General features: G+C 46.4%; 2 pseudogenes; both read left to right on the top strand.

Annotated features, from left to right (window-relative positions):
- The window catches only part of LOC147118437 (uncharacterized), a 725,353-nt pseudogene that overhangs the window by 309,715 nt on the left and 400,353 nt on the right, over nucleotides 1-15,285 (top strand).
- LOC147118441 (uncharacterized) lies at nucleotides 12,902-13,541 on the top strand (annotated as a pseudogene).

Below are 15,285 nucleotides of genomic sequence, written 5' to 3'. Positions count from 1 at the left end.
TCTAAATTTCTGCAGGAGTTGGTGGTGCGGACTCGGTCTCACAGTGGCCGCTGACAGCGATGCAGTTTGAAGGAGACTCGGTAACAATTACTTACAGCTATTCGATCATAGCTAGTTCGTAATCCTTACAACTGTACCACCAGGACCGGGACAAAGGCCCCACATTCCTGATCTACATCTCTTCCTACGGGGAAGTTTTCCGAGCAGAAGGCGTGGGTGCTCGATTTTCCGCATCTCTCAACACTTTGAAAAGTGAGGGGAATTTCACCATCGGCGGCCTGCGGCTGTCTGACAGCGCGGTGTATCACTGCGGGCTGAGAGACACAGTGACAGGAAGCAGAGGGAGCCCCGTACACACACATGCCGGAATGTGACAAGGACAACTGGATAGCGGCAGTGCGGGGAGTAACGTGGACTGTCAGTACTTCTCACAGGAGAGTGTCCGTGAAAAAGCAGGCAAATCGATAGCTGTCCAACTAACAATACAGAACTGAAATAAAGGTTATTATTCATAATAAAAATCTAGCTGTTAATTTGATAATAATGCATTCGATGGGACGGTGCTGCCATTCCCTGTTCATGTGATGAGCACCTTAACTTTCAATCATAGTGAAACAAATATAAAACAAGTTCTTTTTCAGTGTCAGAATCGCACTTAGACCTGGAGTCAGGAAAAGAGCTGAACGGAGGTGAAACATTCAGTAACGATTTAAGACACGATATAGGAGTCAAACACTTTCAGAACAACGCGGTCTCTCCTGAAATGTGACTCCGTAAGACTCATTTCCTGCCGACCTTGGTGGCTACGCGGGCTGCTGACTGTACTAGTACACATAATGTGCAGCACCGCGTGTTTTCACGGTGCAGGTTAGAGTGACATGACTTTCCTCTTCAACCATCATTTCAGGAACCGGCTGTTCCACTCTGTCTTGGTGGCTCCTTTCTGACATAAAATAATAGCAATAGTGATTAACATCACCATCATCATTTGACTGATAATAACATCTGGGTTACAGCAGTCACTGGGAGAATGGATTTTTAATGAGAAGGACACACCCAAGTCTCTGTGTAAAGGCAGAGCGTGTGCAGTGCCACTCAACTGTACTGAGGCTGTGCAATCACTTAATTTCTGATACAATGATGAGGAGCGGTGCGCGACGCTTCCACATGATGCTCCCTAAGTTTGTAACTGTGCAGTCGGGGAAATTCTCTGTCCGAGCAGAAATACAGATCCCCGCCTACTGCAATGCTGATCCAACCAATGCCGAACAGGAAACAGCGATAACAATCTCTCCAATAACACAGGGCAGGCAAAGCACGTCAGAGCGAGAGCAGCAAACGGAAACTGTGGGCTGGGCTGCCGCAGACACAAAATTGAGCGAATTCTAGTCTCTGTGCAAAGGCAGCGAGTGTGAGGCGCCACTCAACTGTACACGGAGCTGATGGAGTGGAAAGGGCAGTGGCTGGGTGTCGAGAAGTCTGTGGCCAAACTGCTCCGGTTCACTGAGCAAGTGACTGGGAATAAATAGAGATGAAGGGAAATGAAGGGATTGCACAGCTTCAGAAAAAATGACCGGGTTTAATTAGCTTCAATCTATACGTTTGAGACACAATATCTGGCACACTTTTTTAAATATATGATCAATAAAGCGTAAATCCCCTCAAAGACCTATTCTAAAGCGAATTGATCAAAATCCCCCAGGAGAGGGCGCCAAACTCAAGCATGGTAATTAGAAAGTCAAGTGATGCAAACGCCAAAGCCAATAGCGACCATAGCTTTAATGAGGTCACAAAAGGGCCGACCCTGCCTTGTGTGGGCGGAACAACGAGCTGAACAGGCCCTGGGTTACCTCTCTCCTTCTCAATCTTTGCCTCATTCCATTCCAAGTCACTGCGAGTGATTCAATCAGACATGTTTCTCATAATACTGGCGGCTGTGTTGAACAGTAAGTACTGGATCGTCTTAAACAACACAAGTTCGCAGATTGATGCAAAGAGTTTGTGCAGGTTATCAGAAATATCCATGTAATGGATGGTTGGGTTCCTGGGAGGTTACATACACTCACACAGGTAGACTCAAGTTTAGATCGATCTTGTTTAACCTCCTGTTGTTCTGTTCCCCTATCTTCACAGGCGGTCTATGTGCAGATCCAGTAAATCAGTCTCCGGTGACATCAGTCCTGTCAGCAGAGGTTTCGGTGCAGTTAGATTGCGAATATACAATCCTCGATATTGACTACATGAAATGATATCGGCAGACACTGGCTCAGCCTCCAAGCTGGATAATTAGCATAGTAGCAGCACTGAAGGGAGAGGAACTCTCCGGACAGTATCTGGCGGCTGTTGATACATCCAGAAAGCACGGTTACCTCAATATACGTGGCCTGAGTGTGGAGGACGGAGCGGTCTATTATTGTGCAGTGAGGCATAGCATCAGATAAAAGCACAAGTCCCGGACAAAAACCACAGCGAGTATTTACAGCTACATGAAGTGTTCCTTAGTGCGTTTATCTGTGGGGTTAGTTTGATCCCAAAGTCACGGAGACCAAAGACTGTCAATTTTCTATATCAAATAGATGTAATCGTGACCTTGACTGTGTCCAAATCAGCAGAGAACCCGTCTGGGAAATACGGAGAATTATCTCCCTGCCCCAGCAGTTTCTCCTCAGTAAATATCTCGGAGCTTACCAGAGAAATTGACACCAGTAGAGGTAGGGCAAACTATCGGATGTGGAGGAAATACAGCTCAGTATTAAGATCTGTTCTTCTAGAACCCTTAATTCAGACGGATCCTGGGATACTGAGTCAGCGCCACTTGTTCCTGTAACAAAGCACAGAATGTCTGAAAAGTCTGGGAATAAATATAACCCATGAAACAAGCACTGACCATTTAAACATAGACTCACTGGGCAGCACGGCCATTATTATCAGTAAGGAACATGGGGAGCACATGGTGCCTGGTTTAGAGTTCGACAGAAAATAGCAGAATTCTTTTAACATGTTGAAATTGCGTCTGATATTAAAGAGTAAACCCAGATCAGGAGCAGACTTCGCCTATTGGGAGACTGAGGGGGCGCTCCCAGGGACAGTGTTATAAAAACTCCAGTGCTCTGATAATGGCACAAGTCACGAGCGATCAGCGGCACCGCCCCGGCAGGTTTTTGTACGGTCTCTGCTGAGCTTTGCTGCATTGTGTCTCCATCGCACAGAAATAGGTGGCGGTATCTGTCACTCCAGCGTCGCTAACATTCAGAGCACTGCGTTTCTCTACTGAACTGAACCGAGCCGTGATCCTGCTCTGATCGCTGTTACCGGTCACCAGGTGTTGCACGGTTCGCCTCGGGAATTGTCTGTACCATTGTAGGATCCGTCCTGCGACTGTGGTGGAACAGGTCAAGGATGCAGTGTCTCCCTCGGTAACAACGACTGACTCGGGAGACTGCGATACCTCTTCACTGCCAGTGGCACCTGGGACGAGTATGTAATATAATATATAATTAAGACAATGTAATTAATATAATACAATTGTAGAATGTAATATAATACAATATAACATAACATAAAATAATAATATATAAACAATAAAAAATACATATAAGATGTAAAATATTCCCGATAGACAGAGATTGTGACCACACTCACACTGAGGGGAGAATAAGAAATCCAGGGAGATCATCACTAAAGTGAAGCTCAGTTTCATGTCGGATCCTATCGATTTGTGTAAAGTGACTGTCGCCAGATCCAGGCCGAGAGGGGCTCCTGGAGAAGGCAGCGCTGTTCTGTTTCGATCCGAGCCCAACACCAAGACACTGCTCCCGTCTCACACGGGTCTCTGGGACTCAAAAAGTGAACCTGTGAGGGAAACTCCGGGCTCCGGGGTCTGGGGGAGGGGTATAGCGCATGCGTCAGAGCACCGGCGCGTCATCCTGAATTAAATAGGAACAGAGAGGACACAAATAGTGATAAAATGTTCTGAGATCAGCTCAAAGAGGACCACCAGGTGGCGCTGACAGACAGCTGCTTCCCACCGCCGGGCACGTTGCATCAATCAATACAGACTGACATTCTTTTAAATATAAATTAACAAGAAATTCCTTTTCAACTCTTAGATTTCTGTTCATTGATATTATATCGCCACTGACAATGTAATAATATCATGCATTACATAAAAATAATAACAATAATCAACTTTATTGTCATTGTTAGTGCACAAGTGCAGTACAACGAAATGTAAGCTTGCGGCTCCCGAGAGTGTACATTTTGATTAGGACATTTAACATTTATTTGACTTGTAACATAAACATAAACATAATAAAGTGCATTGGCAGATGTGCAGGCTTTAGACTTTATTTGCAGAGTTCAATCGGATGACAGCCCTGGGAAAGAAGCTGTTCCTAAATCTGGTCGTTCGGGTGCGAATGAATCTGTAGCGTCTCCCAGATGGCAGGGGGGCGAACAAACTGTGGCTGGGGTGGGTAGGGTCTTTGATAATGGTCAGTGACCTCCGTAAACAGCGTTTCTGGTAGATGTTCTCAATGGTCGGTAGCCATTTTGACTATAAATGATCTTGTCACCTCCAATAGACAGTTTCAAATTAAATAATTGTCTCATTAATAATTACAATTCGGAATTGGTTAGGATTGTGTTATATTGTCCAACATCTGTTTCCACCCTCATAGTTTAACCCCAGATCAGTGATGAAGATGCTTGTAGCTAATAAAATAACTGCAGATCCTTTCGCGAGCCTGGGGTTAGCACAGTTCTTATAGAGAAGTGGAGTTACATAGTTTTCAAAGGGTACGTTATTATTTAAGTGATTTCCTTACACATGCATTATCTGTGTGTTGTACAGCTGAATGCTGCAATTAACCAGATGGCGCCAACAGATATTAAATCCGTTTGACCCTGTCAAAGTGAACACTCCTTGTAAAGTGACTCTCGCCCCTGGCGAGTGTTCCACGTGTTCTTCACCACATTTCCCTGCACATGTGGGCCCTTTTGACTCCCAGCACTTTCAGATTTACCCTTAGCTATTTCAACACTACTCATGAAGTATGGATGTTTTTCATTGTCCTTCTCATGTACACTTCACAATTTATCTAAATTAGGTTTGATCGACCATAATTTTTTTATTTTTTTTTATTCGTTTATGGGATCTGGGCGTCGCTGGCAAGGCCAGCATTTATTGGCCATCCCTAGTTGCCCTTGAGAAGGTGGTGGTGAGTCGCCTTCTTGAACTGCTGCAGTCCGTGTGGTAATGGTAGATTGCTGTTAGGGAGGGAGTTCCAGGATATTGACCCAGCGACGATGTAGGATCGGTGATATACTTCTAAGTCAGGATAGTGTGTGACTTGGAGGGGAACTTAGAGGTGGTGGTGTTCCCATGTGCCTACTGTCCTTGTCCTTCTAGGTGGAAGAGGTTGCGGGTTTGGGAGGTGCTGCTGAAGAAGCCTTGGTGAGTTGCTGCAGTGCATCTTGTAGATGGTACACACTGCAGCCACGGTACGCCTGTGGTGGAGGGAGTGAATGTTTAAGGTGGTGGATGGGCTGCCAAAAAGCGGGCTGCTTTATCCTGGATGGTGTCGCGCTTCTTGATCTCACTCATCCAGACAAGTGGAGAGTTTTCCATCAAACTCCTTACTTGTGCCTTGTAGATGGTGGGAAGGCTTTGGGGAGTCAGGAGGTGGGACACACGCCGCAGAATACCTAGCCTCTGACCCGCTCTTGTTGCCACAGCATTTATGTCGCTGGTCCAGTTAAGTTTCTGGTTAATGCTGACTCCATGTTCAAAGTAGGGTATTCGGTGATGGTAATGCCATTGAATGTCATGGGGAGGTGGGAAGACTCTCGCTTGTTGGAGATATGTAAGAAGTCACACAACACCAGTAAAAAAGTTAAATCCTGCTTGACTAATCTACTGGAATTTTTTGAGGATGTAACTGGGAAAATAGATAAGGGAGAACCAGTAGATGTGGTGTATTTGGACTTTCAAAAGGCTTTCGATAAGATCCCACTTAAGAGATTAGCGTGTAAAGTTAAGGCACATGGGATTGGGGGCAAGGTATTGACTTGGATAGAGAACTGGTTGGCGGACAGAAAGCAGAGAGTAGGAACTAATGGGTCTTTTTTCCGATTGGCAGGCAGTGACTAGTGGGGTACCGCAGGGATCGGTCCTTGGACCCCAGCTATTCACAATATACATTAATGATCTAGATAAGGGAACTAGATGTAATATCTCCAAGTTTACAGACGACACAAAGCTAGGTGGGAGTGTGTGCTGTGAGGAGGATACCGAGAAACTCCAGGGTGATTTGGACAGGTTGGGTGATTGGGCAGAAGCGTGGCAGATGTAATGTAACGTGGATAAATGCGAGGTTATCCACGTTGGTGTCAAAAACAGAAAGGCAGACTATTATCTGAATGGCAATAGCTTGGGAGAAGGGGGCGTGCAACGAGACCCGCGTGTCCTTGTGCACCAGTCGCTGAAGGTAAGCATGCAGGTGCAGCAGGTGGTGAAGAAGGCAAATGGTATGTTGGCCTTCATAGCGAAAGGGTTTGAGTACAGGAGCAAGGATGTCCTGCTGCAGTTGTACAGGGCCTTGGTGAGACCACACCTTGAGTACTGTATGCAGTTTTGGTCGCCTTATCTGAGGAAGGATATTCTTGCCATGGAAGGACTTCAGCGAAGATTCACAAGGCTGATCCCTGGGATGGCAGGAATGACATATGAGGAGAGATTGGGTCGATTGGGCTTATACTCGCTGGAGTTTAGAAAAATGAGAAGGGATCTCATCAAAACATATAAAATTCTGACAGGTCTGGACAAACTAGATGCAGGTAGAATGTTGCCGATGGTCGGAGAGTCCAGAACCACGGGTCATAGTCTAAGGATAAGGAGTAAGCCATTTAGGACAGATATGAGGAGAATTCCTTCACCCAGAGAGAGGTGGAACTGTGGAATTCTCTACCACAGAGGGCGGTTGAGGCCAAGTCTTTATGTGTGTTCAAGAAGGAGTTGGCTATGTTTCTTGGAGCTAAGGGTGTCAAGGGTTTTGGGGAGAAGGCAGGTACGGGGTACTGAGTTTGGATGATCAGCCATGATCTCACCGAATGGCGAAGCAGGCTCGAGGGGCCGAATGGCCTACTCCTGCTCCTATCTTCTATATTTCTATGTTTCTATAGTCCAACAGCTTTATTTGAAATCACAAGCTTTCGGAGCGCTGCTCCTTCGTCAGGTGAAGTGGAGAGATGCATATAGGCACAGCATATGTAGTCAGAGAATACTGCCAGATGATTACAGGTAATCTTTCTAACTGACCTTTATCACAGCTCGGCAGAGAGATAATCACAGCAATCAAAGGTGTGAATGGTGTCCAAACAGGCCAGTCAGGAAAGCATTACCTCAAAGAACAATGAGGTGGGGTCACAAGGGGTCAAATGTTGCAGATGCTGGGGTCTGTATGAAAAACAAAAAACAAACAAAAAACTATTTCTTTGCTGGAAATCACAGCAGGTCCGGCTGAATTTGTGTAGAGAGAACAAACCAACGACGACTCGAGTCTGGATGACTCTACGTCAGGTGGGGTTACATGTAGCGTGACATGAACCAAGATCCCGGTTGAGGCCGCACTCATGAGTGCGGAACTTGGCTATCATAGAAACATTGAAGAGAGGAGCAGGAGTAGGCCATTCAGCCCCTCGAGCCTGCTCCGCCATTCAATGAGATCATGGCTGATCATCCAAATTCAGTACCCTGTCCCTGCCATCTCCCCATATCCCTTGATCCCTTTAGCCTTAAGAAATATATCCAACTCCTTCTTGAATATATTTAATGAACTGGCCTCCACCGCCCTCTGTGGCAGAGAATTCCACAGGTTCACCACTCTCTGGGTGAAGAAATTCCTCCTCATTTCAGTCCTAATTGGCTTACCCCCTATCCATAGACTATGAAACCTGGTTCTGGACTCCCCAGCAATCAGAAACATCCTTCCTGCATCTAGTCTGTCCAGGCCTGACGGAATTTTATAGGTTCTGAACCGACCAGGGGGCAAGCAACCTTAGATCTGGTCCTGTGTAACGAGACGGGATTAATTAAAAATGTCCTAGTAAAGCATCCCCTTGGAATGAGTGACCAAACCATGGTTGAATTCCATATTCAATTAGAGGGTGAGAAGGTTGGATCTCAAACAAGCGTGTTAAGCTTGAATAAAGGAGACTATGAAGGTATGAGAGCGGAATTGAGTAGAGTGGATTGGGAAAGTAGATTAAAGGGTAAGACGATACATGATCAGTGGTGTACATTTAAGGAATTATTTTACAACTTCCAAAAAATATATATTCCACTGAGAAGAAAAGGGTGTAAAAGAAAAGACAGCCATCCATGGCTAAGTAAAGAAATTAAGGATAGTATTCGACTAAAAACGGGGCATATAAGGTAGCCAAATCTAGTGGGAGGATAGAGGATAGGGAAAACTTTAAAGACAGCAAAAAATAACAAAAAGATTGATTAAGAAAGGGAAGATAGATTATGAAAGTAAATTAGCAAAAAATATAAAAACAGATAGTAAGAGTTTTTATAGCTTTATATAATAAGAAAAAGGGTGGCTAAAGTAAATGTTGGTCCCTTAGAGGATGAGACCGGGAAAGTAATGGTGGGAAACATGGAGATGGCAAAAACACTGAATGAATATTTTACATCAGTCTTTACAGTAGAAGACACTAAGAATATCCCAACACTGGACAAACAGGGGGCTAAAGGGGGGGGAGGAGCTAAACACGATCAAAATCACTAAGGAAGTGGTACTCGGTAAAGTAATGGGACTCAAGGCGGATAAATCACCTGGACCTGATGGCTTACATCCTAGGGTCTTGAGGGAAGTGGCGGTAGGGATTGTGGATGCATTGGTAATAATTTTCCAAAACTCCTTGGACTCGGCAAAGGTCCCGGCAGACTGGAAAACTGCAAATGTAACACCCTTATTTAAAAAGGGCAGTAGACAGAAGGCTGGAAACTATAGACCGGTTAGCCTAACATCTGTGGCAGGTAAAATTTTGGAGTCCATTATTAAGGAGACAGTAACAGGACATTTGGATAATCATAATTTAATAGGACAAAGTCAGCATGGTTTTATGAAGGGGAAGTCATGTTTGACAAATTTGCTGGAGTTCTTTGAGGAAGTAACATATAGGGTGGATAAAGGGGAACCAGTGGACGTAGTGTATTTAGACTTCCAAAAGGCATTTGACAAGGTGCCACACAAAATATTATTGCTTAAGATAAAAAATCACGGGATTGGGGGTAATATTCTGGCATGGATAGAGGATTGGCTATCTAACAGAAGGCAGAGAGTTGGGATAAACGGTTCATTCTCAGACTGGCAATCAGTAACTAGTGGTGTTCCACAGAGGTCAGTGCTGGGTCCCCAACTCTTTACAATCTATATTAACGATTTGGAGGAGGGGACCGAGTGTAACATATCAAAGTTTGCAGATGATACTAAGATGGGAGGGAAAGTAGTGAGTGAGGAGGACATAAAAAACCTGCAAGGGGACATAGACAGGCTAAGTAAGTGGGCAGAGATTTGGCAGATGGAATACAATACTGGAAAGTGTGAGGTTATGCACTTTGGCAGGAACAATAGTAGAGCAAGTTATTATCTTAATGGCAAGAAACTGGAAAGTACTGAATTACAAAGGGATCTGGGGGTCCTGGTGCACGAAACTCAAAAGGTTAGTATGCAGGTGCAGCAAGTGATTAAGAAGGCCAATGGAATGTTGGCTTTCATTGCTAGGGGGATAGAGTATAAAAATAGGGAGGTATTGCTTCAGTTGTACAAGGTATTGTTGAGACCGCACCTGGAATACTGCGTACAGTTTTGGTGTCCATACTTAAGAAAGGACATACTTGCTCTCGAGTCAGTACAAAGAAGGTTCACTCGGTTAATCCCGGGGATGAGGGGATGGACATATGAGGATAGGTTGAGTAGATTGGGACTCTACTCATTGGAGTTCAGAAGAATGAGAGGCGATCTTATTGAAACATATAAGATTGTGAAGGGGTTGGATCGGGTGGATGCGGAGAAGATGTTCCCGATGATGGGTGAAACTAGAACTAGGGGGCATAGTCTTAGAATAAGGGGCTGCTCTTTAAAAACTGAGATGAGGAGGAACTACTTCACTCAGAGGGTGGTAGGTCCATGGAATATGCTGCCCCAAAAAGCTGTAGAAGCTACATCATTACATAAATTTAAAACAGAAATAGACAGTTTCCTAGAAGTAAAGGTTACGGGGAGCGGGCAGGAAATTGGACATGAGTCTAAGTTCGGATCCGTCATGGCCCTGTGGGTAGCAGAGCGGGCCCAGGGGCCATGTAGCCTGATCCTGCTCCTATTTCGTGTGTCTAATTCTGTTAGATTCAGGAGATGGTTCTCGGATAGTGGATTGGCGATTAGGATCAGATCAGCCATGATTTTATTGAATGGCGGAGCAGGCTCGAGGGGCCGGTTGGTCTACTCCTGCTCCTATTTCTTATGTTCTTATGTTTCGATGAGATCCCCTCTTAATCTTCTAAACTCCAGTGAGTATAAGCACAATCGACACAATCTCTCCTCATACGTCATTCCTGCCATCCCAGGTATCAGCCTGGTGAATCTTCGCTGCACTCCTTCCATGGTAAGAACGTCCATCCTCAGGTAAGGCGAACAAAACTGCACACAATACTCAAGGTGCGGTCTCACCAAGTCCCTGTACAACTGCAGCAAGACATCCTTGTTCCTGTACTCGAACCCTCTTGTTACGAAGGCCAACATATCATTTGCCTTCTTAACCGCCTGCTGCACCTGCATGCTAACCTTCGGCGACTGGTGCACAACAACACCCAGGTCTCGTTGCACTTCCCCTTCTCCCAATCTATTGCCATTCAAATAATAATCTGCCTTCCTGTGTCTGCCACCAAAGTGGATAACCTCACATTTATCCACATTATAGTGCATTTGCCATATTTCTGCCCAATCACCCAACCTGCCCAAATCGTACAGGAGTTTCATGACATCCTCCTCACAGCATACCCTCCCACCCAGCTTTGTATCAGTTTATGCTCGATGATTTTGCGTTGTCGTGTGTCTCGAAGGCCGCCTTGGAGAATGCTTAACCGGAGATCAGAGGCTGAATGTCCTTGACTGCTGAAGTGTTCCCCGACTGGAAGGGAACACTCCTGCCTGGCGATTGTTGTGTGGTGTCCATTCATCTGTTGTCGCAGTGTCTGCATGGTTTCGCCGATGTACCATCCTCCGGGGCATCCTTTCCTGCAAGGTATGAGGTAGACAACATTGGCCGAGTCACATGAGTATGTACCATGTACCTGGTGGGTGGTGTCCTCACGTGTGATGATGGTATCTGTGTTGATGACCTGGCATGTGTTGCAGAGGTTGCCTTGGAAGGGTTGTTTGGTGTCGTGGTCGCTGTTCTCCTGAAAGCTGGGTAATTTGCTGTAGACGATTGTTGTTTGAGGTTAGGCGGCTGTTTGAAGGTGAGTAGTGGAGGCGTGGGGATGGCCTTAGAGAGGTGTTCATCGTCATCGATGACATGCTGAAGACTGCGAAGAACATGGCATAGTTTCTCCGCTCCGGGGATGTATTGGATGATGAAGGGTGCTCTGTTGGTTTTGTCCCAAGTTTGTCTTCTGAGGAGGTCTATCCGATTTTTCGCTGTGGCCCATCGGAACTGTCGATCGACGAGTCGAACGTCACATCCCATTCGTACGAGGGCATCTTTCAGCGTCTGTAGGTGTCCATTGCGTTCCTCCTCGTCTGAGCAGATCCTGTGTATTCAAAGTGATTTTCCATAGGGATGGCTTCTTTAACGTGGTTAGGATGGAAGCTGGAGAAGTGGAGCATCGTGAGGTTGTCCGTGGGCTTGCGGTAGAGTGAAGTGCTGAGGTGTCCATCTTTGATGGAGATTCATGTGTCCAAGAATGAAACCGATTCTGAGGAGCAGTCCACGCTAAGTTTGATGGTGAGATGGAACTTGTTGATGTTATCGTGTAGTCTTTTCATTGATTCTTCGCCGTGGGTCCATAGGTAGCAAATGTCGTCGATGTATCTGGTGTATAGCGTTGGTTGGATGTCCTGTGCAGCGAAGAAATCTTGCTCGAACTTGTGCATGAAGATGTTGGCGTATTGGGGTGCGAATTTGGTACCCATGGCGGTTCAGTGTCTTTGGGTAAAGAACTGGTTGTCGAAGGTGAAGACATTGTGGTCAAGGATGAAGCGGATGAGTTGTAGGATGACGTCTGGAGATTGGTTTTTGTTGGCATTGAGTACTGAGGCTGTCGCAGTGATGTCGTCATCGTGGGGGATACTGGTGTAGAGTGCCGAGACATCCATCGAGCTGAGGATTGTTCCTGCTTCAACTGGTCCGTGGGTGCTGAGTTTCTGTAAGAAGTCTGTAGTGTCTCGACAGAAGCTGGGGGTTCCCTGTACGATGGGTTTCAGGATGCCCTCGATGTATCCAGAGAGGTTCTCACACAGGGTTCCGTTGCCTGATACGATAGGACGTCCGGGTGTGTTGGCTTTGTGTATCTTTGGGAGGCAGTAGAAGTCTCCCACGCGGGGAGTACGTGGGGTGAGAGTGCGTAGGATGCTTTGAAGGTCTGGATCGAAGGTCCTGATCAGTCTGTTGAGTTGGTGGGTGTGTTCTTTGTCAGATCTGTGGGTAACTGTCTGTAGTGTTCCTGGTTGTCCAGTTGTCAGTATGCTTCTTTGCATAGTTCGTTCTGTTCTGTATGACGATGGCTCCTCCTTTGTCTACTGGTTTGATGACGATGTTGCGGCTGGTTTTGAGAGAGTGGATGGCATTGCGTTGTGCTCGGGTGACATTCTGGACTGTCTTGTGAGTGCGGCTGATGAATCTGGCGTTGATGCATCTAGAAGCCATCACCTATGGACAAGCCCTGCGAATACACAGGATCTGTTCAGACGAGGAGGAACGCGATGGACACCTACAGACGCTGAAAGACACCCTCGTAAGAACGTGATGTGACGTTCGAATCGTCGATCGACTGTTCCGACGGGCCACAACGAAAAATCGCATAGATCTCCTCAGAAGACAAACACGGGACACAACCAACAGAGCACCCTTCATCGTCCAATACTTCCCCGGAGCGGAGAAACTACACCATGTTCTTCGCAGCCTTCAGCATGTCATCGATGATGACGAACACCTTTCTAAGGCCATTCCCACGCCTCTACTACTCACCTTCAAACAGCCGCCTAACCTCAAACAGACCATCGTTCGCAGCAAATTACCCAGCTTTCAGGAGAACATCGACCACGACACCACACAACCCTGCCACAGCAAACTCTGCAAGGCATGCCAGATCATCAACACAGATACCATCATCACACGTGAGGACACCACCCACCAGGTACATGGTACATATTCATGTGACTCGGCCAATGTTATCTAACTCATACATTGCAGGAAGGGATGCCCCGGAGCATGGTGCATTGGCGAGACCATGCAGACACTGCTACAACGGATGAACGGACACTGCACAACAATCGCCAGCAGGAGTGTTCCCTCCCAGTCGGGGAACACTTCAGCAGTCAAGGACATTCAGCCTCCAATCTTCGCGTAAGCCTTCTCCAAGGCGGCCTTCGAGACACACGACAACGCAAAATCGTCGAGCAGAAACTGATAGCCAAGTTCCGCACTCATGAGGACGGCATCAACCGGGATCTTGGGTTCATGTCACGCTACATGTAACCCGATCTGATGTGGAGTCATCCAGACTCGAGTAGTCGTTGTCTTGTTCTCTCTACACAGATGCGGCCGGACCTGCTGTGATTTCCAGCAAAAAAATTGTTTCTTGTTTGTTTTTCATACAGACCCCAGCATCTGCAACATTTGACCCCTTGTGACCCCCTCATTGTTCTTTGATGTAATGTTTTCCAGACTGACCTGTTTGGACACCATTCACACCATTGATTGCTGTGATTATCTCTCTGCCGAGGTGTGATAAAGGGCAGTTAGAAACATTACCTGTAATCATCTGGCGGTATTCTATGACTATATATGCTGTGCCTGCATCTCTCCACTTCACCTGACGAAGGAGCAGCGCTCCGAAAGCTTGTGATTTCAAATAAAGCTGTTGGACTATAACCTGGTGTTGTGTGACTTCTTACATTTGCCCACCCCAGTCCAACTCCGGCATCTCCACATCATTGTTGGAGATAGACATTGCCTCACACTTCTGTGGCGCGAATGTTACCTGCCACTTATCAGCCCAATCGTCTGTATCTTTCTCTCTCTCTGTGGGTGAGTCCATGCAACAGCATCCCTAATGTTCAGTTCTCTGTTGTGTTCGGTAGCCCCGGGTACCTTATCAATTAATCTGTCTGAAAACTGCTCAACCCAGTCACTCCACCAGAAATGGAGGGTTCCATCCCCATTGTCTTGGCTGTATTTGCACACAGTGTTCCAGAGGGTGAAAGGTTGGCGTCGGACTCATTGCAAGGACCCGATTTTCCCACCAGAGTGAACAGACACCAAACGCTTTTGACGATGACAAAGTCCAACCAGCCCGAATATCGGCTGTGTCGATGAGAAACACGTCAGCCGTCTGATAATTGGATGCTGAGTAGCAAAGATATAACAAGCGGCCGCCTTTGCCAGTCGCTGACAAATTAAAAAATCGGTTACTGAATTGATTCGTGATACACATGGATTTTCCGACAATCCACACCGCTGGAATTTCAGAACCAATATCCAGAAATACGATGCACTGATTTGGAACCGGCACCTTTTATTTTCATGTGACTTTACTGATTGAAGAATATTGATTGTAAAATAAACCTATTGAGCTTGTTGCCAGTTTGCCTTGTATTAGCAGGGGTCCGTGGTGACCAGGGGATTTCCCAAACCGAGCAGGTGACGGTGGTGAAGAGACAATCGGTTCAAATCCGGTGCGATGCGACCACCAGGAGCAGCGATAGACTTTTGTGGTACCGGCAATAACCGGGCCGGGCACGTGAATTCACCATCTCCGCCTATCAGGGTAATACAACCGACGGGAGCGGACGGTTCGAGTTGTTTGTTGACAGAAGGAGGAGTTGTAACATTTTCGGTGTGCGGGAAACCACGGCTCCAGACTCCGGGCTGTATTACTGTGCGAACACGCACATTGGGGCAAACAGTGAGACATCCTGTACAATAAGTCTCGTCTATCTCAATCATCGAGATCAGGACTTTTAACTTCCCCATCTTGGGTCTCCCTTCAGAAAACAA

This window comes from Somniosus microcephalus, chromosome 4 (assembly GCF_052327205.1).
Source record: "Somniosus microcephalus isolate GS21.2 chromosome 4, FLI_Smic_1.0, whole genome shotgun sequence".
In the NCBI taxonomy this organism is placed as follows: domain Eukaryota; kingdom Metazoa; phylum Chordata; class Chondrichthyes; order Squaliformes; family Somniosidae; genus Somniosus; species Somniosus microcephalus.
The sequence above is the reverse complement of the archived record's forward strand: the minus strand, read 5'-3'. Positions and strand labels throughout refer to the sequence as shown.